Below are 23,726 nucleotides of genomic sequence, written 5' to 3' on the forward strand. Positions count from 1 at the left end.
TTCTACCACTGGTCTGTCATTTACACTCTGCTTCCTATTAAGACAGGAAACTGCATTGGCAAATGGTTCACTCTGCATCAGTCATTGGCTCTTTTGCCGAGTGAACATAGTTTTTTTCTGATCACACATGCACTTCTACCTGAAAATGAGTGTGCTTTTGTATCATGATTTGGTGCCCAGTCCTCTGTTTTACATTTTCTCCTTTTATAGTTCGGCTTTTATTTACTTGCTTCTCATCTTATGTTTCTTAAGAGGACACTACAGCTCTCTAAACAGTGCTAGCGGGTTGTTTGCTTGCAGCTCATTCCATCTGCAGGGTGCCACATTCCATGTGGCCACTTCCTCTAAAGCAGGAGATTAGTATAGAATGCTGTTGTACATAGCCACCCATTGTTTTATTATTACAGGATGCCAACACTTTTCTAAATGTGGCGGTCTTGCTTGACATGTAGAACCATGATAGACTAGTAACAATACCTTTGCAAGACAAACATCCACTGCTGTGTTTAGTTGTGTTATTGCTGGCACATGCCCACCATGTATAGAAGGCAGCATGTTTTCTTTTTTCTACTTGTAGTCTTTTAATTTATCTTGCATATGTTGTGGAGTTTCTGTGGTTGTGTCAGAGGGTGAATGAAAGGATCAATCAGTGGACTGATGAATGGATGCATGAGTGCAAAGATGAGAGACAGAGTGAGTGTATGATGACCTATGGAATGTCTGCACCAGTCAGTTACACCAAAGACACTTTCATTCATAAGCCAATGCTTGTTTTTCCAGCAGCCTGCATTATGAACCTTTTTGATGATCTGCAGAATTGTAATTCCTTTTACTGCTTTTGTAGTGTCTTGTCTCATTTCCTGTGGTTACAATGCAAAAAAAGTTTGCTTTTTATACAGGCTCCTTTGTCTCACATGCTAATTGTTCAGGTTCTTGTTTTCTGTGTTTGCCTTGTGCAGCATTATGCTTTATCTTTGAATAACCGTTACTCAAAGTCTTTTTTTCTGATTTTGCTTTTGCCCTATATCTTGCATTTCTGTCTTGTTTCTGTTAGGCCTTTATCCAAGAAAACTCAGTTGATAGTGACCATCTCCTTCTTCAGTCTAAGTGTCCTTTGTATGCTTGCTCTGATCTGTACAGTCTTGAGAGCCTGTTCCAATAATATATGTGCTCAGTTCTAGTCCCCATGTGTCAGCAAGACACTAAGGGCCTCTTTACGATGTCGGGTGAAGTTTCCTCTGCCAGACATCGTCTCGGTCAAGGGATCGACCGACACCCAGTCAGCGGTCCCGACTGACTAATTAGGATGCGACTGAACACTGTTCGGTCGCACTCCTATACTTTAGAATGGGAGCATGCATCCCGGCTGAATGAATGCTCCCATTGTAAAATACGAGGTGCAGTTCATCCGGAGACCCCATGGCAGGCACCCCAAGATGCCTGCCACAAGGTGCAGGCATCAACAGGGGGGCACCATAGGTTCCCCCTCGGCCTCCAACCGGAGGACACGCACCAAAGAGGGCTCCACTGGGAGCTTCCAAAGTTGAGTTCTGACAGCCTTTTTGTGTCGGAGGCTGGCACAGAAAGGCTGTGTTAACCCGACATTGTAATCCCTTGGGCATAAAGAGCCTGCCTTGGAATCACAGGCCACATTCCGACCGGCTGTCCGAGCCCATGTGAAGCCAGTCGGAATGACCGTTCGCATTCCTTTCCGACTGATTCCTTCGTAATGGGTCAGTTGGAAAGGAATCTGACCAGCATATAACTATGCGGTCGGAACAGCTCCGACTGATGGTCAGAGCCGTTTCCGACCGCATCTTGATTAGGCTCTAAGTGCTCTGATGCCTGCTGGATGCAATATGTTCTTGATCTCTGAATTGGTTTTTATAATTTATGTAAGCCTACTCGTGATTTCTTGTTTTAATTTTCATCCTTATTTATTGCCATCTATATTCTTCTCTGAGAAAATATAGTGCCTGTCCTTTTACAAAGTCAGTTATTCTTCCCTCCTGTTTGCGTTCTGTGCTTGATTTTTATCTATCCTGCATTTTATTTTTAAATCAGTCCACTCTTTACTGCAACTCCGTATCTATTCATAATGTAACCTCACAGTTGGTCTTCATTCCGATAAGATAAGTTAAAAACTTCAGACCTCATTACACTTTACTGGGTACCATGCCACTCTGAGGCCTGACCTCTGCCCCTCTCGTGTGCACCACCTAGCGGACAGTTCGGCTCAGAAAAGTTTAATTCGATGTCTATCAAACCATAAAAGCACACACAAAATTACAAACAAATGATAAAACAAGAATAAAAATGATTAACTTAATATACAAACACAAGCAGATAAAATGTCTTATTACCTTCCCTACTTGATGTAGCACATGATGTGCAACTTTTTATGCTGTGTCAAGATTATGTCTGACACAGGCAGAGGTTCGGATGTAACTAGAAAATATCCTGGGCACATAGACACATTCCCTTCCCGACAATTCTCCTGCATTCGAATCTATAGACAGCATGGCGCACGTCAGCCTGCAGCAACTGTGAATGCTCTAATGCCTCCTTACATGTCCGTATGTTTAAACTTTGCAAGAAAGGTCTCAGAATGGGGGTTCTTTGTTCTCTCCATAACTCCCAAAAGAAGAACCAATGAAGCTGTGACTGCAGTGCTATTGAATTGCATGGACAATGAAGAGGAGCGGTACCACCAGGCATACTTGGCCGTCCCTGTCTGCCCAGGGAGATTATTTCTGACTCCTGTGAATCTGCCATTGCTGTGCATGGATGCACGGAAGGCGGAGGGCTGAGCAGGTGCAGGGATTTATTCTTTTTCTGAAACAAATTTCCAAAGTGGAAATCAGAGTTAATTGGTTGTTTCTCATAAGCAGGACCAGCATGCCTTACTTGGATGTCCACTGTAAGGAAATCCAACGAGGATCGCCACACCCCATGAGCATAGCAGGCCTACGGCCACTGCGACTCAGCAGTCTTGCAATGGACATACCCCAAGGGTTAAAGATTCTGCCCGGGAACCCCACTGAGTGATGCTCCACTGGGGTAAAAACACTTATTCCCACTCTAAATAGAGCAGGGGAATTGACAACCTCTAATTAGCGCCCGTCAATAGTTGCGTTCAGTTCCTTTGGATTCTTTTCTGTGTCAGTGGTGCTGTCAGTTTTGGTACATCTTTGAACTGAGTACAACAGTCTCTAAAGGCATATCCAAGCAATACGTTTGCTTTATGACTGATTGAGTGCTATCTACTGGCACCATCCAAATGTCTTTCATTAAATACCAGGTGACCATTTATCATGTACCAGCACATATTTAACTCTGCTCAAACAACCTTTCTTGTTTCCAACTAACTGAATTACAACTAACTTCCAGTTTCCTCTTATGAACAGCTTGGTATGTAGCTTCTCCTGTTACTAGGCTAAGTGTTACCTCCTGTATCATTTGTCTCTGTCATCGATCGCTGACGGTGGAGGACCGTCAGTGCTTAATTTGTAAAACATCAAGACCCCGATTATGACTTTCGGTGGAGCAGCAGTGCAAACCGACACGCCACGGTGCTGCCATAGGTCGCCACCGTCCAACTGCCAGATTACAACTTTAAAGGAGTCTGGAAGGCAGGCAGCATGGTGGTCCCAGGGCTGTGCCTTGTTTAAAGCCCACTGCAATGGGACCGCACTACAAGGTTCCAGCACGGCATGGACTTGAGAGTCCATGCTGTGCAGGGACCTATGTGCTTGCACACAGTGGGGCACATAATATGCCCCCCTGTGTGCCTCCACATGTAGCTGAGGCACAGTGGGATCCTGGAGAGCCCCCTTTGTTTCCTCTCCTCCAAGGTTTACATGGAGAAATAGCCTTTAATATGCTTGGCAGGACCGTGGCTGACCCGCCAAGCATATTGCGGCTTCTGATCACTGCTCCAATGCCAGAGAACAGCGGTTCTCTGGCGGAGTCGATGGTCCCTGGGTGGTCCGACCACCCAGCTCCTAATGGGGCAATTAGACCACTGGTGCAGTGGTGGCTGGATCCGCCACCATTGCACCATCATGAGTCTGGTGGTGCTGGGACTGCCAAACTCGTATGAGGGGCCCTAAGTGCTGTGGGACTTCTTGGTAGGCCACTGCAACCTGCACCACGCATTGGCCCTGCCAGCGCTGCCAAATAGAGTAACAAAATAACACTTAACCATGGCTCTCCAACAAGTGTGACAATTCAGACTATTTCAGGCCACATAGAGCTAAAGTATTCACGTGAGAGGCTTGTATTATTTATTTTGAATGCGATTTGACTTAATAAACACAGTTATTGCGCTCAGCTCAAAATTAAACAGATAGCGCCACCATTTAGCGGACTGCCACAATAGCTGGTTCTGACAATTAACTGCTAGTGCTGAGCACCAGAAACCACCAGCTCAAATTCAGCACAGAGGACAATGCGTCATGAAGATCACACCAGGAGGAGTTGGGAGCCGGAGGTCAATTTGATCACTGACTTCCAGTGATGATCTGAAAACAGTTGTGAGCAAATGCTAGACAAGCACCTTACTTTGCTGCATAATGTAACTTGTGAAGTGAAGATCTAAAAGCATATTATCAAGTACATCAGTTGTAAAATGTATAGTTTTACCACTGGTTTCCAGGTGTCCTTTATCAAGCTGCAGGGGTGGCCGGTAAGTTTTGGAGGGAGGAGGGCGGACGGGACACACATACACGCACATACATACATGACACTCACAACCATGCATTCACACACGTGCATGCACACACACAAACACATTGATTCACAACACTCTTTCCCAAACATTCATATATGCACACACGCACGCACCAAACAATTTAAAAAGAAAACAAAACACACCTACCTGCAGCCAGCTCTGCGCTGCCTCACCGGTTCTAAAAGGCTTGGGACTGCTGCCTTTCCCTCATTGGCTGATCTAAGGTCAGAGGGAAGGCAGCAGTCCCAAATTTATCACAGAGTAGGATGGGATCAGTGAGACTACTGACCCCACCCCACTCTGTGATGAAGTGTCACTGATTGACACTCGACCCTGGGTGCTTCACGGCTTAAAACTGAAGCACCCAGGTGCGAGGCAATCAGTGACCCCACCCCTCGTCACTGAGGGGAGGGTCTCAGGAACCTTTGGTCAGCTGATAACATCACGCCCACAGGAGCTGTGACTTTCTCAGCCCAGCAAAGTTCAGTCCAGGCAGCCTGGAGCCAGTGCTAAATGCGCATTCCTGGCTCCTGGCAGCTTGAACTGAAAGTAAACATTGTCTGTCAGGCTTACCTTTGTTCAGCCTGACACACACCATTCCTACGGGGCAAAAGGTGGAGAGGCGTGGCCCCTCCGCCCAAATGGACCGGCCACGCCTGTCAAGCTGTAAAACTATGTTTTGCGTCAAAAAAGGATATTTGAAAACACTATACAAGCTACAGGCAAAGTATATGTTTAGAAAATGTTGATCCCTGAAGAGTAGTTTTGCAAAGTTAACAAACCTTTTTCTGCTGTTAACCTCTCATGCAGAAACAGTGTTTGTGGGAGACGTGTTTCACACAATGTTCTTACTACTGGAGAAATCGCTCACAAAATACAATGCTCATCTTATCACCCACAAAAACTACACTCCGTGGGAGTTTCCTGTGTAATTTATCTTCAAACTTTGTCACTTTTATAAAGTTTCCAAAGGTTTAAAAACTTCACAAAATTATTTGAAACCATAAATAGTACCTGAAACTAATAACACAAGACTAAAAGCACAAAGTAAGACTTATAGGCCTTGATTATAAATGTAATCAAATAATAATTAGCTTCTCCTTTTAAATCATGTCGTGGTCATACATATACATTTTAATTTATAAAAAGACATATCTTTCAGTTGATGTGCTATTTTGAACAGGTTACATTTTTGCAAAAAGGGCAGCAGAAATCAGACACAAATGTACATTTAATTAAGATAAATATCTGATAAAGGTAGTGACTCCAGGTGGTAAGGCACCTGCTTTCTTCATGGCAAAGGGCACCATATTAATGCTGCTGATGGTGTTTTATGGGGATCACACATGAGGCCACATTCTGAACACTGCCTAATAGCCTCCCGTGCTATTGGACGTCCACTGTACACATTGCAAGATTCTTCAAGGTGGCTTAGTATGCTGGGTGAGGAGCTGTGGTATGATTTATGGCTATGAATATGGAGCACTTAAAGCTGTCATCTTGGAGACAGTACATAAGGATTGATTTTTGCTTTGGACTAACTGGATCGAGGAATGAAACCTTGACTTTGTCCTTAAGTTCGAATTGAACTCTGTGTAAATGGAGCTTTGAAATTAACTTTAAAAAGTTTTGGTTAGAGCACGTTCTGGGATCAATTTCTCTTTACACTCCGATAAAAACTAAAAAGAGACAAATCACACCCTGTTATTGATTGTTGTCATGAACTTTGAAAGAAGATTGAGTTTGGCATACAAGGACAATGGAACTTGTATCCTAAGGATTTTGAATTGCCATAACAGAGCAGTGTCTTTTAATTTTTAAACTTCACAAACTGTTCACCACAGACAGTACTTTTTTGTTTATATCAAGTGGATACATAACATTTTAAAAAGTGGAGATTTTCTTGAATGTTTATTTCTGGGGAAGTTGAGTGGAAGACAAAGTTATCCAAGAAGTTCACAAATTTAACTAAGATTGCTTAAAACCCCACTGTCCTCTACTCACCGCCGGCTCAAGGACATTGAAGATGTTGCCTCATGCAATATTGTTGAGGACTGGGTCAGAGTGAATAAATACATATGAAACATGTTTATGTAAGTGCAAAGTAAGTGTGCCTTACTGGGCACCATCTGTGATCTTACAGTCAAAGGTAGTTCATAATAATGCATATAGAAATACTGTGTCCTTAATAGCGTTTTTAAAAATATCCCATTGGGTGTATATTTTACATTGCCAACTCGATTACAGCAAACATTTTGTAGATGATATTCCGACAAAGATATTTTAGTATTGCATTGTGTGGGGGTTGTTTGTTTAATTGATAGTGTTTGTGTTTTTTGTGCATGTGTGAATGCACAAAAATGTGCTCAAAATATTTAGTGCTAGGCTGTACAGTAGGAGGAATTTTAGAACACAAAAAGAGGTAACTTATATAACAAAAACACAATTTCCAAATACCTAAGGAATGTTTGATCTTTTAATTATTTTTTAAGCAAAAAATCACTTGACAGTTCCCTGGTCAAACCATGTTGGCATGCGGCCAAGACCAGTGGCAAATAGCTCTACAAGTAAACAGAAGCAAATATTGTGAAAAGCAACAGTTTTACCTTTCTTCCGCGTTATATTTTTTGGTGCTGTACAATTGATGTCTTCGTTTTGGACTATAGACCCTTTATGTCCAAAGAGTTAGAGAACATCAGCTTCCAAGATGTCAGAGTAGTGGAGATCCCTGGTCATCACCTGCCAGTCCAACTTGAAGCGGCCATTGAAAGCTGGATGGGAAATGAAGAAAACCTAGGTGTAAATGTATATCAAACCATGAGTTTGAGTGACTTAAGAGTCTAAACTCATTCAAAGGGAATTTCCTGCATAATCAGTGTATGAACTTCAACCCTGATATAGGACTCATATCAAACGATGATAAAAGTTTAATTATTCTAGTCATTCATGTTTCTAGTTATTTATTCATTGAATGTAATTCAATAGATACCTTATCCTTGAAAAGCCAATGGCACACAGAGGCACCGGATGTGGAGATGTCTGCAACGACCTCAGGTGATTGAAAGCATAGTGTGCCACAGCTGCTCTAGAAGGCATCATATGCACATCACTCTCACTTCTACCCTCTCGACACACGCTCTCCTCCCTCTTCTCTCCCTCCTCCCCTCTTTGCTTGCGACATTTATCCTCTTCAATACTTTCCCTTATTTGGCTTTGCTCGGGTATTTCCATCTCCCCCTCAGCACTTTCACCATTCTCATTGTTATCACTGCCACCATTCCTATTATCTTTACACCACTGTTATGTTCATTACCATAGTCGCTATTGCCATTTTCTGGCACTATTTCCTTCCCAGCACCTCCCCCTCTTTTTTTACCTCCCCCATATCCCCCCCCTGTGGAACATCCCCACCCACGCTTACACTCACACCTGCACAAACATTACCATCCTGCCACATGACCAAAGGGTTAGACCGACGAACTGTTAATCCCAAAAGGCCTTGTATTTTGTTCTGGCTCCATCGCGCCCCCTCCCCCCATGCCCTCTCAGCCGGGACCTTTGGTTCGTCCCTCAAGAGGTAATGAGGTAATAACAAGGTGCCATATATTATTTGAAAAACTCCTAGGGGGGTGGAGGAGGAGGGGGCCGAGGTAGGGCGGTATATTCCACTCATCCCGACAGGGAAAGAGGAACAAAGGCGGACCGATGCAGGCCTGCACATACCCCCCTCCCCTTGGTTCCCCCTCCGTATTTCCCCCATTCCTTGTTCTCATCCCACTTTGAAGATTGCAGTGGAGGGATGTTCTATGTAGGATTGCTATATCAGAAATTGGTGGAGGCACATCACAAGTTCGTATTGCATGCATATGTGTAACTCAAAACCATGTATTTACAATCCTACTTTTTTCTTTTTTAAAGAAATACAACACACACAAAAAGCCAACTGCAATATAATATTGAATATCAGATCATTACATCTTAACAACTAAGGGATAGATGTACTAACATTTTCACTGCAAAAACTGGCCGCAAAGTTTGACTGTATTTTTGTGACCAGTATGGAATTTTACAAACTGAGCTGTACTGCACTAGGTCGGTTCTCAAAATTCCAAATCAATTGGGTGAAAATCTGGCTTTCCTCATTACTACCAACAAAACCAGTAAGCAAGAGGGTCTGCGGGATCACACGACCAGCCTGGACACGTCCCCCTACTAATAATGTATAAACACAAGAGTCCAGGGGTATGGAACTACAAAAAAACAACAAACTAAACAAACAAAAACAGCAATGGAGCTCGAAGAGCCTGAATGAAACTAAACTAAAGCCAAGTCAAAAGAGTCCTCAAAAAGAGGACATAATCCCATCACCCACCGTGGTGGCATGCTTCATCATGTGGGATCTCCTCTCAACCAAACCTGGTTTGGCTGAGGAACTACTACTCCCAGTGTGCAATTTAAGGGAGGGCCTCATTATGTTTCAATCTACACTAATGGAACAAGATCTCCTAAAGATCGATGAAGCTACGCTGAGTCAGGTGAAAGCCTAAAGTGCAGTGTAGGAACAAGTGATTTAAAATTGACTACTGGAACATCAAAGACTTTAATACGGAATATCCCTGTGCCAATATTAAAAGCAGAGTAATGGCGCGGTCTGGCCAAAGTGCCGTACGCGCTTACAAAAAACAGGAAACGGTCTACATGTTTCAGCCTTAAAGTCTTTTTGTGGACTCTTTTGACTTGGCTTTAGTTTAGTTTCCTCATTACTATTCATGAGGTATCCCTCAAATTGTGACTCCGCAAGGGTCAGCATACCATTGTTAGAAATGGGAGTCTCTAGTTGGCAATGGTTTGCACTGTTGTCCAAGTAGGGACTCTTCTTCCTAGTCAGGGTAAGGGAAATACACTTCTAAAATAACCCCTGCTCACCTCCTTGGTAGCTTGGCACGAGCAGACAGGCTTATCTCAGAGGCAGTGTGTAATGCATTTGTGAACACATACAGTAATACAGTGAAAACACTACAAATGGATACCACACCAGTTTAGAAAAATAAGTAATCTTTATCTAAACCAAAACAAGACCAAAACGACAAAAATCCACAATACAGTAATACAAATATGACTTTCAAATGGCAGAAATAGTTCTGTTCAAAGCAAATTGCAGATGCGACACTTTCAACACAAAGTACCTTGGATGCGTCAAAATCAAAAGCAAGAACAGCCACAAGGAAGGTTATGCGTCGGTTCCTTACGTGCAGGGAAGGTGATGCGTTGGTTCCTTACTCCAGGGGAGGTGATACGAAGGTTCCTTAATCCCAAACAGGGGAGGTGATGCGTCGGTTCCTTACTGAAGAGGAGGTGATGTGTCGGTTTCTTACTGTGCTGGGAGGTGATGCGTCAGATTCTTACTGCGGCCTCAGTGTCCTTATAGACTTGGCACCGCCGTGCAATGCATGAGGATCAGGGATGAATCCGTTCGCGATGCGGCAGCATCAGCGGCACTTGCGTTGATTTCTTCAGCCGTAGTCCCACAATGCGTTGGTTCTTGCAGCCACACAGCAGGGCCTGCATGGGAATCGGTGCGGTGATCTTGGCCTTTGCAAATCGGTGCACTCAATGCGACAATTTCTCGAGCTGCGAGCAGGCACTGCGTTGGTTTCTTCGGTGATGCGTCGGAAACAGGTATGGATGCATTGCCCTTCTCCTCATTGAACTACTTTTCCAGCTCCCAATGGCAAACAGCCTCCAGAGGTTCCAAACAGCGAAAGGCTACTCTTAGCAGATCAGAGCTTCCAGCAAGGAAGTTCAGGGGAGCTGATGGTAATGTTTTTGTGTCCCTGAGATTTCCGAACAGAAGGCAAGCTCTTCTTTCAAGCCCTTGGAGATCTTCTTCAAGCAAGGGTAACAACACACAGCAAAGTCCTTTCTTCTTTTCTTTGCAGAAACAGCCACTGCAGGTCAACCCCAGAGAGCACATAGCAAAGGGGCATTACTTCTCTTCAGTTTCTCCAGCACTTCTCCTTGGCAAAGATTCCAATTGATTCCCAGAATGAACTTAAATTCAGGGGTCTGGGCCCCTCTTTTTATAATACAAAATCCTTTGTTCTCTGGAGGCAGAGAGTGTCTGTGCCCAGCCCAAAGCCCAAACCAGTTCTGTCCTCACTGGTGCAGCTTCCTGGCAGGAGGTGGAGATAGGATTGTCCTTGGCAGACCAGGTCCATTCAGGTGTGAAATAAATCTCCACCCCATACTCTGAATGCAGCCCAGGTCTATTCAGCCCAGCCCTGACTCACCCTGGAAAGGCAGAACACACCTTAACCCCACATGTGGTTGTCTGAACAGAATGCAAATCCCCAGCCCCTGCCACTCCAAAGCTATACAGTCAATACACTACTTAGCATAGGAACACTGGATGGTTAGGCAAGAAAATACCTACTTTCTAAAAGTGGTATTTTCAAACCCAGATTATAAAAATCACCCTCACTAAAAGACGCATCTTAACAGGAGTACCTTTGGCCTACATTAGGAGTGACTCGCATGTTGGAAAAGGGAAGTGCTAGACTGCACACAGGCACAGCAATGGCAGGCCGGAGACCTTGTTGTAAGGCTGCTTGTGTTGATGGCACTTTCGGTGCTGCAAGCCTACTAGCAGCATTTGGTTTACAGGCCCTGGGCCCACACAATGCACTGTGCTAGGGACTTAACAGTAAACCAAGTTGACCAATCATGGAGAGGCCAATCCATAACAACAATTGACAAAAGGAACACTTGCACTTTGGCACAGAAGAGCAGAGGCAAAGAGCCCAAAGCACGTAGACCAGCAAAAAGAAGTCCAACACACAGCAAAAACACAAGAGGCAAAGGCAAAAATACAGGGGAAACCCACGCCAATGCTGCCAAATCTAACAAGCATCACACCTGTTATTGACTTAAAATAAAAGAACGTACTTTTGTTTGAAGCAGCCAGTTTTAAAAATGTCTTTTTTTCATTTTGAACTGCTGCCTTCTCCCAGGAAACCTTTTTTAACCTTTACAGAGGAGGAGGGATTCAAAGTGCACTATTCAATACTTTGTGACCAAAATTCCAGTGAACCACTGATACACTGAATCTACTGATTCTCAATTTGGAAGAGACGCTTACAACACACCACTTCCAAATTGTGAATCGGTATCCATTTGCAACCCGTTTAAAAAGTTGGTTCATGTTAACTGACTCCTAAAATGAGATTTGTGTGTTAGTAAAATCTATTTTGCAGTCGCAAAAGCTATTAGAAGGCTAGACAGACTGTAGTACAGCCAGCCTTTGTCTGGCATATGACTAACGCCGACAAGACCTATTTGTTTTTCTGCAGCATTAAACTGCTAGGAAATGCTTCAATTTTCATGCATTCCTGTCCATCTCTTACATCAAGATACAGTGTTCAAAATGGCCAATTCAAGAATTAACCACTCTGTCAGCATGAAAGTGCCTCTGAAAAGAACCGCTAGAGCAGTCACATGCCAGGTTCTGCTTGTCTGACTACCCGAGTGTTCCTGGTGTCTTAGATATGCTGTCTGTCATGCCATGAAACCTGCTGTTTCACTGTAGGTCTGACAATAGACTGCATACACTCACAGAGAGGAAGCCATTATGAGCTGCACAGTACTGGAAGGGTGCAAACCCTACAGATGTAATTACTGTTATTTTAAAGTAACACCCCCAGAGGCTGCCGGCACAGGTAAACAAGCTGGAGGCAGGGCGGGCCGGGAGGGGGAGTGAAGTCGACCGATGATGGAATAGGTATAATTAACTAAATAAATAATACCTATTCCATCGTCTGTTGACTCCCCCCCACCCCTTGCCCCCCTGCCGCGTCCTGCCCCACGGCACTGCGCTTACCTGTGCCGGCCACCGCTGAACACCCCACGAGTGCTGTGAAATTACAAGTGGTATTACCCACCCTATATTGAGGGTTTTAAGAAACACATTTAGCCCCTGATGTCAGCAGCAGGTGGTAAATGAATGCAATGGCTTCTGTGTAGGGCAGGGGTGCAGGTAGGGGTTAGGGACGGTATGGATAGGAAGAAATTGTTCTGGCAGGGGCAACCATACCCTTGACAGAGAAAACGTGTGGGTGTGGCATGGTCCTGGAGCCCGGCTGTTGTTGCCAACAAAGCCTCAAGCCATTTCAGCAGCCCATATTCCCATCCCTTTAAATCAGGTCCCGTGACAGTGATGTAACAAAAGACCCCGCAGCCGTGCGGAGTGGGGGAGCTCCGAGCTCCAAAGCCCCCCTAGGGCACTGGCAGGCTCCTGGCCTGAGAGCTTTGGGCTAGGTCCCGAGCATAGGGGGGCCCCCTGCATGTACTTTGCAGGGGGGGTGCTCAAGTTTCATTACACCACTGTCCTGCGTTCCAACAGCAGGAAAAAACGGGTGCAAGAACACCCGGCCAGGCCTGAGCAGGCAGAGTGGAGTTCAACACAGGAATCCTCTAAACCCAGATCGGAGCCATAACGTGGGACAAAACAATGCGCATCACACGCAGAGGCAGTCTGACCTAGTGGGAAATCCTTAATTTATCACTTCAGTCCACTGGAGACAGGTTACAGCGTTCATTGATGCCAATCCAATAAAACATCAAATGCCTTTCCTGACAGAAATACAGAAACTACCAACACTGCCTGCGACTGTATTCCATATTGGGTCAATAAATCAAATATGAACCGTTTATACCTCTCTTGTACGTGCCCGACACCGACACACAGCACGCCACCTGCCTCTTGGTGTATCTCTCCAGCCCCAGATAAATGTGTCTCAGGCTGCTGGGGCTACTGAGCCCTCGTGCCAAGGGCCAGGCAACTCATCATAGTTATTGGCTTGTTTGTGGCTTGTCTGCGGAGTGTGTTTTTGGGAGGACAGTGACAGGTCTGGCAGGTCGTCATGAGTGTTAGAAGCATCCTGGGGCCAGACATAAAACAGACACTTGGCCCAAGAGGTGATGGAGTCAAAAGGAAGCACGTGCACTGTGCAGATTCAACAATGGCACAGCATCTTTTCTGACCAGTGCATCCCAGACAGGCTAGCCACTTGTTACTATATGATTACAATATGAAGCATGCCGCCTGCAATCACCAGCAGGGGTCTCTCCACTTGGGATTACCAAGATTGCCTACTACAGGTGGAGCATGCTTAATAACGATAGCATGGGTAGGTTATTTATGGGGGTGATAAATACCACCTATTACAGGTTGTTGGGGAATAACATGTGAGTTTTGGTGTTTCATGCACTGAAATATGCATGATACAGTAAATACCGTATGGTTTCCCCCCGTTAAATTTTGGCAGGTTTAACCTGCTGAAATTTAACGAAGGTTGAGATATTTAACACATCCAATAATTTTAGAGTGCAGTATATACATGACAACTGGTAATTCCAAACCTTGCGTAAACAGGAATTCGCCGCCCAACTCATAATCAGGCCATTGGTAGGCATCTGCAGACTCACTGTCAGTTCACTGGGTGACGTGCGCTTGTAAAAACCTAGATCACATATGAGTCGCGATAGACATTTATGGTTTATCTACTCTGCAATTTTTCACATGCAAGTATGCAAATCAAAATCAATAATGATATGAAATATTTGAACGATTTACATTAGTGGCCACTTGATGCAGTTCTAAGAATATGTACATTTTAGTGTTGTTAGACCTATAGGATCTCCTCCTTTCCCTGGGCCAGAAAGTCCAGCAGAGTAATGGAGTCATTTTCATGTCCTATGAGATAAACGAAATAACACTTAAGAGTTAATTTTTAATAGGAGAAAAGTGGAGCTATAGGAGAGGACAATGGCGGCTTCTACGTTATGGTGGAGGAGCGTCGCCCCACCGGCTGCGAGTACAGCAGGCATACACATTAATAATATAATAAAAAGTACCATTTTATTGATGTGTCCCAGGCTCACGCTGTTACAGCACGAGGGCAGTGGGCGGGACTGATTCGTGCAATGCCACTATTGCCTCAGCCCCTGCCAGTCTACATGTGAGATTCGCCGACTGTTTACAGCCGACCAATCTCACATGCGCACTTCAGAGCCTGCAATTCCAAGGCTGAAAAACAGCAGAGGGTTTGCAGCCGCTGGCCCCCAGCCTCAAAATGGTCGCTGGGCGAGCCTGCTCCAGCCAATCCTGGATATATGTACCAATATATTTAAGCAAGAGTATTTTTGGGTAATCTTCAAGGCATTATGGGTAGGAAATGTGTGAATCATTAATGCAGCAACTCTATAGATGTCTCAGAGGACTCTATTTTCTGCAAGAGTTGCATTTGCCTGTGTGCGGCGTAAGGGTGGAATATTGGAATGGATGGAATATTATTTCAAATACTTTCTGTCACAAAATACCTGCAATAATCACGAAAAGTAAGATCAATTATGCATATTATGCATAACACTCTTGGTGTCTTCCATGAAAATTTAATGTGAAGGCATGTTTCACATACAAAGTTAGGCAAGATACCAACAGGAGACTAGTTTGAGCCGGAAATGTCTCTAGGCTGCAACACAAATCAATTTTACAGTTACCGCAGGACATTTTCTGATTGCACTGGTTTCCCAATGGTGACATTTTTATGATATATCATGACTGCAAACCTGGAACAAACTGACTATAAGTCATGTAACGTGAATTTTGTGAATTTTGCAAGAATTTGGCCACATAATAAAAAGTTAACCCAAGCCTAAAGCTAGGCTGCACCATGTCAAACACTGCAACGCTGCTAGTGCACTTAAAATACATATCTGTAGTGTCGACTTCCCTAGCTCTGGATCTCTGTCAAAGCAAGCAAGCCATGTCAATTACTACCAGCACTAGATTTTTTTTAGATGTAATTCTGAGTAAATTGTGTTTGCCGAAAATATATTGCAGATTACTGTGCATGATAGATAGAGGACCCAGTTTTTTAAATCTTTTCCTAACTTCTTAAAGCTATTTTTAAAATGTAATGCAAATTATTTTGAGAGTAAATTAATTATAGATAAATGAATCAAATGGCATGCATTTTAATCGAAAAATGGCAAACTCTCAACCTACATTTGAAAAAGATGCAAAATCAACACAAATCACATCGCATTCTAACCCCAGAGCAGATTTACTAACATTTTGTGCAGTTTTTGTATCACAAAAGTGATGCAAAACTGTGATTTGGAATTTACTCACCAGAGTAAAACTTGTTTTTTTGAGCTGGAAAGTTGCTTGAAAGTAACACAAAGCAGCACTTCGGCCTGACGTTAACTTCCTTGCATCATAGGCGAATTCCATGAGTTTTTGCTGTGAAGCTCTATCTACTAACAAAACTATACTATACTTATATCTCCAAACCTTTCTCACTTTGCATGTGTTCTGCACTGTACAGTGCATGCCCAAAGCGGAAAAAGTGTTAAAGTTTGTCTAGACATCGTATTTTCTTCTGGAAGGATACTCCTAGTACAAGATCTATGCTACACATGATGCAGACACATTTGCTCCATGGTGCAATGGTGAGTGGGTAGCTAATAACATCCTAATTGTGCACCGGGTCTAGGGAGAGAGCAGGAATATGCCATATCTTAATAGATATTACAATTTCCTCCTCTCTATCATGCAATCGTCGCTGCATTTCGTGACATCTTTGTAAAGCTGTCCCTAGATGTTCTGATAATCAGACATGGGTAAACTGGGATTTCAGTGAGGATCAACGCTACCAAAACACTCCTTTGAAACCCCTGGGCCTTTCCTTTCTATAGTTTGCAATCCTATACAGCAACAAATCAAACTCTGTTGCAACACTAGCTGTGAGTCAAGGGGGCCAACATGGCAAACGTCTAAAGAGTGTGATTTCAATCTGACTGAAGAAGTAGCGTTTTATGTGATGATTACAAGAAACTTGTCTTTATCACTAAATGTGTTACATAATCACATTGCTTTAGAAATGGGTTCTCTAGTTGGCAGTGGTTTGCACCCTGTGCATGTAGGGACCCTTTCTTATAGTAAGGATTAGGGAGTTACACACCTAGATAACCCCTTTTCACCCCCGTGGTAGATTGGAACAAGCAGACAGGCTTATCTCGGAGGCAATGTGTAAAGTATTTGTACATAACACACAAAGGGCCTCATGTAGGTAGCCAAATACCGGTCGGTAACGGCCGAAATTCGGTAAATTTCCCGTTACCGACCGGTATTTAGTCAAGTGAGATGTAGGAGGGCAAAAACCTAAATTCGGTAAATATGAAGCGGTAAATACCGATTCATATTTACCGAGTTCTAAAATACCGATTCATATTTACCGAATACATGTTTACCGATTCGGTAAATATGAAGTGGTAAATATGAAGTGGTAAAACGGAAAAAGACATGTAGGTAAATTCGGTATTTTAGAAATCGATGAAATTCGGTAATTAAGAGTCGGTAATTAACACAGATTGAAAGCAGGTGGTAATCATCAACAGTGCATAAAAGAAATCCCAAAATGCATCAGCGTGGACGACATGGCCGCTCTGTATGTCATTGCAAGGCGTCTACGTCTACAGGCAGCAGGACTGAGGATTTGGAGACGGGAGGAACGAATTTACAGACAGCGCATCACACTATTCCAACTGACTGAGGATGAGATACATGAAAGGTACAGGCTACACCCCCAAACCATCATGGACCTGATAAGGGACCTGCACCCACTCCTGGACCAGCCAACACCAAGGGCGCATGCCATACCACCACATGTGCAGGTACTCTGCAGCCTACATCTCCTCGCATCTGGCAGTTACCAGGTGGTGATAGCTGCGGTGGGTGGTGTATCCCAGAGTTGCCTGTCCCGTTTCTTCAGGAAGTTCCTGGATGCCATGATGCAGAGAATGCACCACTACATCAGCTTCCCAAACACACAGGCTGGCCTGCAGAAAACTAAAACTGACTTTTATCGCATGGCACAGTTCCCCCATGTAATTGGCTGTATTGATGGCACACACATCCCAATCTGCCCACCAGCTGCCACTGAGCACATCTACAGAAACAGAAAGTCCACCCACTCCATCAATGTGCAGGTTATCTGCGATGCAGGGAACATCATCACTGACATTGTTGCCAAGTTTCCTGGGAGCACCCACGACTCATACATCTTCCAGAACAGTGGGATCTACACACGACTGCTTGCCGGAGAATTTGGAGAGGGATACCTGCTAGGTAAGTAACAGTGACGCACCATGAAACTAGCAAATCTAAGTGTATTGAGGCATGTGACTGATGGTTCCCTTTCACTCACCCAGGCGACAGTGCATATGCCGTGCGCTCATTCATCCTCACTCCCTACCTACACCCATCAACCCACAGTGAGAGATGATACAACGTGGCACACAAATCAACTCGCAACGTGGTGGAGCGCACGTTTGGACTACTGAAAAGCAAGTTCCGCTGCCTCCACAAGAGCGGAGGCGCACGCCAGTACACACCCATCATCTGTTGCAAGATCATCGCCACTTGTGCAATGCTGCACAACCTTGCCACGAAGAGAGGTACAGAGGTGGAACTCACAGATTTTGAGGACAATGAGGATGATACAGGACAGCCAGAGGCCAACGCAGATGGAGTGCCAACAGCAACAGATGGGAGAGTGAGACGGGCAGAGATCACATGCAACTATTTCTGAGTAAGTAAGGGGACATAGGCAGTTGTTGGTTGTCATGTAGTAGTTTAATAATGCGCCACTACGCCACGAAACCAAGATAATGCAAATCAGGTAACATTGCACATTCACAAGTGTGAAGACCAGGGTTACGTCACCCAATAGTCTATTGCTACGCGGTGCAGCAGCAAAGTTTGCGGCCACGCGCTACATTGTGAGATGGCACGGATTCAGCCTCCTCACTGGTGCCAGCCCCATGCCGCCTGCTGCTCCTGCGTGTTTCTGGGACGGGGGGTGTGATGCTGCTCCTGCTGCTGGTGTCCATGCTTTCAGCAGCATCCCCTGCACCACTTGTGGCCGCCTGACTGGTCAATAGGACCTCCAGGGCACTGGTGACCTGCACCATCCCCCTAGTGACGTCGCTGCTGCAGTGTGTCAGGCCCTCCTGCATGTTCACTGAGCACCGGCAGAGAAGTGATGTTGCAGTTGCCAGGCGGTTGAGTGCCCTGGTGTGCCTGTCTCCCCTTTGCCGTTCCCGGCGCCTTGCAGCTCTCTCTGCGTCCAACTTGCTGCACAACAGCTGCATGGACTGTGAGACGTCCCGCAGGCCCGCTGCCATGTCAGAAATCCCCGCCGCCATAGCGCCGATGTTCCTGTCCATGTGTCTGAATGTTGTTCTGAGTCCCCGCACATGCCGCTGTACTGAAATTACTGCCTTTGTTTGCAGGCGCTGTTGTTTTAACATGTTGGCCTCAAGGCCCCCAAAGACCCCATGGCTGAGATGGATTGGTGGTGGACTTTGCTCACGCGACCTGCGGCGCCGTCCTGCACCCGTGTCGTCTCCCTGTGAGGTGGAGGGCCCAGTGGTATGTCTCCCATCCTGGGGCATAGTATTTGGCTCCGGGCCCCTGCTGTCATCAGAAGATGTGTGCAACACGCGCAGCCTGGCAGCAGCATGCCTCCTCGACCTCACTATTGCGGGCGGTGATGTGGCCGGTGACTCCAGCAGGAGTGGTGATGCTGGCTCAGGTACTGGGGATGCAGGCTCAGGTACTGGGGATGCTGGCTCAGGTACTGGGGATGGTGGCAGTGGCAACGCTCTCTGGCCAGAACTTGTGCTGGCCGTAGCTGAACTGGATTGACGGTGTGCCCCCTCTCCTGTGCCATCTGCAGTCCTGCGCGATGTTACGTCTGTGGACAGAAATGCAACATCAGCTCAGTGTACCTGAAGGCATGCATTGCAAGCATGACAATAAATTGTTCTAACACTCTCACATTGTCCTCTGTCTGCTTTAGGCTAATGTCTGTACCATGCATCATTGTTCTGTGCTATTCTGTTCATGGTGGGGGATCCCTGACTACATCTCCCATAATGCATTGCCTGTCTGCAGTAACACATGGACTGGAGTGGGATACTCATTTCACATTGGGGGATGTGGGATAGGGGTGGGGGGGCTACATTGCTGTGCATTCCTCTTACCTTGTTGGGTGGCGGCTCTGGCAGAGCTGTCGCCATCCCCAAGGCCCACGACACTCTTGGGCTCGATTGTCGACTGCACCAGCTCCTCCAGTTCGGTGAGGGCAGGTGCCCTGTTAGTTCCACCTCCTGTCCGGCTGGCCTCCTTCTGGATGTCCCCCATCTTCCTCTTAGTCACGATGCGCAGGTCGTACCAGCGTTTTTTTAGAACGTCTATGTCCCTGTGGGTCACTCCCACGGCATTTACCTGCGCCTGGATTGCCAGCCAAATGGTGCGCTTCTCACACTCTGCCACTTGCAGGGATTGCCTCCCAAATAGCTTCTGGTGCTGCCTCACCACCTCCTCCACTAGCACCTGGAGTTCCTTTGGGCTGAATTTCACCTTGCGCCTCCTTTCCCCTCCTGTCCTCTGGCTGGACATAGTGTAGTTTGGTCTCAACAATCAGCCACTGGCTCCCTGCCTCTCCTCTGCACTCCAAGCCTCTCCTGAGTCTGTTGATTGAGTGTGCCTGCCTGGGTGTGGCCACTTCCTACTTGGGTGCGGTTTGGTTGCACAGGATTGGCTGTTTCAAACAGTCATGTGATTTCGTTTTTCCGATTCGGTATTTTCCGATTCGGTATTTACCGATTCGGTAAATACCACCGCGGTATTTACCGAATCGGTAAATTCCGATTCGGAAAATACCGAATGTTACCGATTCGGTAAATGTTACCGACTTGTTACCTACATATAACTTACCGATTCTTAAATACCGATTCGGTACGGTTCGGTATTTAAGAATCGGTAAATATTATTTACCTACATAAGGCCCATAGTAACATAGTGAAAACACTACAAATTAACACCTCACCAGTTTAGAAAAATAAAGTGTCTTTATCTAAACCAAACCAGACCAAAACAACAAAAATCCAACATATACAACTCAAACTGTGACTTTGCAAAGGTTTCCAGCACTTCTGTCCACAGAAAACTATGGATGCGTTATTCTTACACAAAGTACCTCAAAACCTTCAAAATACACAAGGCAAAAGGAGGAGAGAAGCATTGGAATGAGTCATTTCCTAAGTCCTGGGGGAAGCGATGCAATAGTCCCCTGCATGCTGGAGAAGTCATGCTTCGAATCTGGATTATAAGGGTGAAGTGATGTGTCGATTCCAAGATGATTTTCTTCTGCGGGTGTTGCGTCGGAAACACTTGCCGTACAGGTGCAATGTGTGAAAATCCGGGATGCGCTGGAGGTCGATGCGGCAGTGGCAAATTGACCCTGTGTCAATTTCGTCAACTGTGGTCCCATGATGTGTTGTTTTTTTTAGCCACACAGCAGGGCCTACGTTGTGGTTGCTGCGGTGGTCTCGGGCAGCTGACAGGCACTACGTTTATATTTGAGGTTGTGCATCTGAATTTTCTCCTATACAGCAACCCTGCGTCATAAAATACAGCCGAAAAAAGGGTGATGCACAGATTTTGTAGGTTTCTTCAGTTCTTTGCAGCTGGAGCAGCCTCCAAGGGCCCATAAGTGGATTTGGCACCACAAGGCACCTCAGAACCCCCAGCAGTGGCGTTCAAGGATGCTGCAGGTAAAGTCTTTGTGCCCCTGAGACTTCTTAACAGGAGGCAACCTCTACTTCAAGCTCTTGAAGAATTTTCTTAAGCAGGATACCACAGCAATGCAAAGGGGCAGTCCTCTCCACTGCCCACAGACAGAAACAGCAACTACAGGCCAACAAAGCAAAGCAACTCACAGCAAAAGGGCAGTACTCCTTCTGGCAGCTCTTCAGCTCATCTTCTTGGCAGGGTCCTCTTACTCCAGAAGTGATCTAAAATCTGGGGTTTTAGGTCAAATACATATACCCCTTTTTTTCCTCTTTGAAGTCTTTGTAAGAAATTATTTCTAGCCCAGTAAAAGCCAGTTCTGTCCTCCCTGGTCCAACCACACTACAGGGGGTGGAGACAGCATTGTGAAAGGCAGCCACAGCCTATTCAGGTGTTAGTGGCAACTTCTCCCACCACTAGCAGGGCACACCTCAACTCCCTTTGTGTGAGAGTCTGGAGTGAATGCACAAACAAGCCCCTGCCAGTCTAAACCAGATGTTGATTCCACTGGCAGGCAGAGGCACAGGATGGTTAAACTAGAAAATGACCACTTTCTAAAGTGCCATTTTCAAAGACAATTTAAAAAACAACTTTACTAAAAGATATGCTATTCAATTCTGAGCTCAAGGAGCCCAAGCTCCAAATCTCTAGCTGTTTCCAATTGAAAGTTACACTTGCAAAATGTTACAAGGCAGCTCCAATGGTAGCCAATGGGAGAGCTAGGACTCGCAATAGTGAAAAACGAAACTGGCAGTACTTTACTATCAAGCCATATAAAAAACACCAGGACATGTCCCACCTTTCACATACACTGCACCCTACCCATGGGGGTACCTTGGGTCTACCTTAGAGGTGACTTACATGTAAGAAAAGGGACTGGTTAGGGACTGGTAAGTGGATGCCTTGCCAGGTCGACAAGGCAGTTAAAAACTGCACATGCAGACACTGCAGTGGCAGGTCTGAGACACATTTGAAGGGCTACTTGTGTGGGTGGCACATTCAGTGCTGCAAGCCCACTAGCCTGGCTGATGAGGGCTGATGCCCTGAAACCGGTCCTAGAATGCTTGTTTCCAGCCCAAGGAGGATCTGGCTTGGCAGTTCAGGCTGGACTGTCCCCATGAGAAACATATGTATATGGCCGGCTCCAAACTTGGGTGGAGTGGTAGGTCCCGTGCTCACTGGATTCAAGCTAGCCAGGTTGATGAGGGGTGTTACCTCGAAACTGGTCCCAGGATGCTTGTTCCTGGTCCAAGGAGGACCTGGCTTGGCAGTTCGGGCTGGACTTTCCCCATGAGGAACAGGTTCAAGACTGATTTGCATACGGCTGGGTCCAAACTGGGGTGGCGTGGTGAACAAAAGAACGATGGATTAAACCCAGATCTTTGCGACTGTGGGTGAATATTTGCATTGTTCAGAATTCCGTCCATCATTTGTTCCTTTTGGATTTGTTGCCCTATGTGGGATGGGTATGCCCAGACGTGTGTCCCGTGCTCACTGCACCACTGGATTCAAGCTAGCCTGGCTGATGAGGGGTGATGCCCCGAAACCGGTCCCAGGATGCTGGTTTCTGGTGCAAGGAGGTGCAAGGAGGACTTGGTTTGGGAGTTCGGGCTGGACTGTCCCCATGAGGAACAGCGTCAAAACTGATTTGATTGTGGCTCTGTCCAAACTGGGGTGGCATAGTGAGCAAAAGTATTGTGACTGGTGATGAATGTTTGGATTGTTCAGCATTCCGTCCATCATTTGTTCCTTTTGCATTTGCAGGCCCACTAGTAGCATTTTATTTACAAGCCCTGGGCACACACAGTGCACTTTACGAGGGACTTACCAGTAAAACAAATATGCCAATCCTGTATAACTAATCAAAATCATAATTTTCACAGAGAGCATATGCGCTTTAGTTCTGATCTGCAGTGGTAATGTGCCCAGAGTTTCAAAGCAAACAAAAACATGTCCGAAAAAATCGGAGCAAAAAGGCAAAAAGTTTGGGAATAAGCATGTCAAAAGGGCCAGGTCCAAAATATGACCTTATGCAAAATCCCATTTTCCGGGTGACAGGGAAGTCCTGAATTTAAAATCGTGTATGCATTTCAAAATAAATATAGCAGTTGTCCTCATTAAAATAGGTGTCACTGCTTTCTCATACCAGGCCTAGGAATGACACCAATGTGAACCATGGAGTGCTTGCTCGCTCTGGGTATTGGTTTCCATTTCTCTGTTGAAATGGTGGGTGGTCTACACAAAGGTAATATTTACAATAAAATGTTGAAGAGCCATTTTATGTCAAAATTGGTA

At 45.5% G+C, this 23,726-nt stretch overlaps 1 protein-coding gene across 1 annotated transcript in view; it reads right to left on the reverse strand.

Annotated features, from left to right (window-relative positions):
* The window catches only part of TMEM121 (transmembrane protein 121), a 940,474-nt gene that overhangs the window by 240,287 nt on the left and 676,461 nt on the right, over positions 1-23,726 (reverse strand). The window contains exon 4 of the mRNA XM_085627158.1: positions 7,339-7,503. The gene's annotated coding sequence lies outside the window, so the exon portion shown is untranslated. The remainder of the gene's footprint in view (positions 1-7,338; positions 7,504-23,726) is intronic.

The sequence above is a fragment of the Triturus cristatus genome, chromosome 9 (assembly GCF_964204655.1).
Source record: "Triturus cristatus chromosome 9, aTriCri1.1, whole genome shotgun sequence".
Taxonomy (NCBI): domain Eukaryota; kingdom Metazoa; phylum Chordata; class Amphibia; order Caudata; family Salamandridae; genus Triturus; species Triturus cristatus.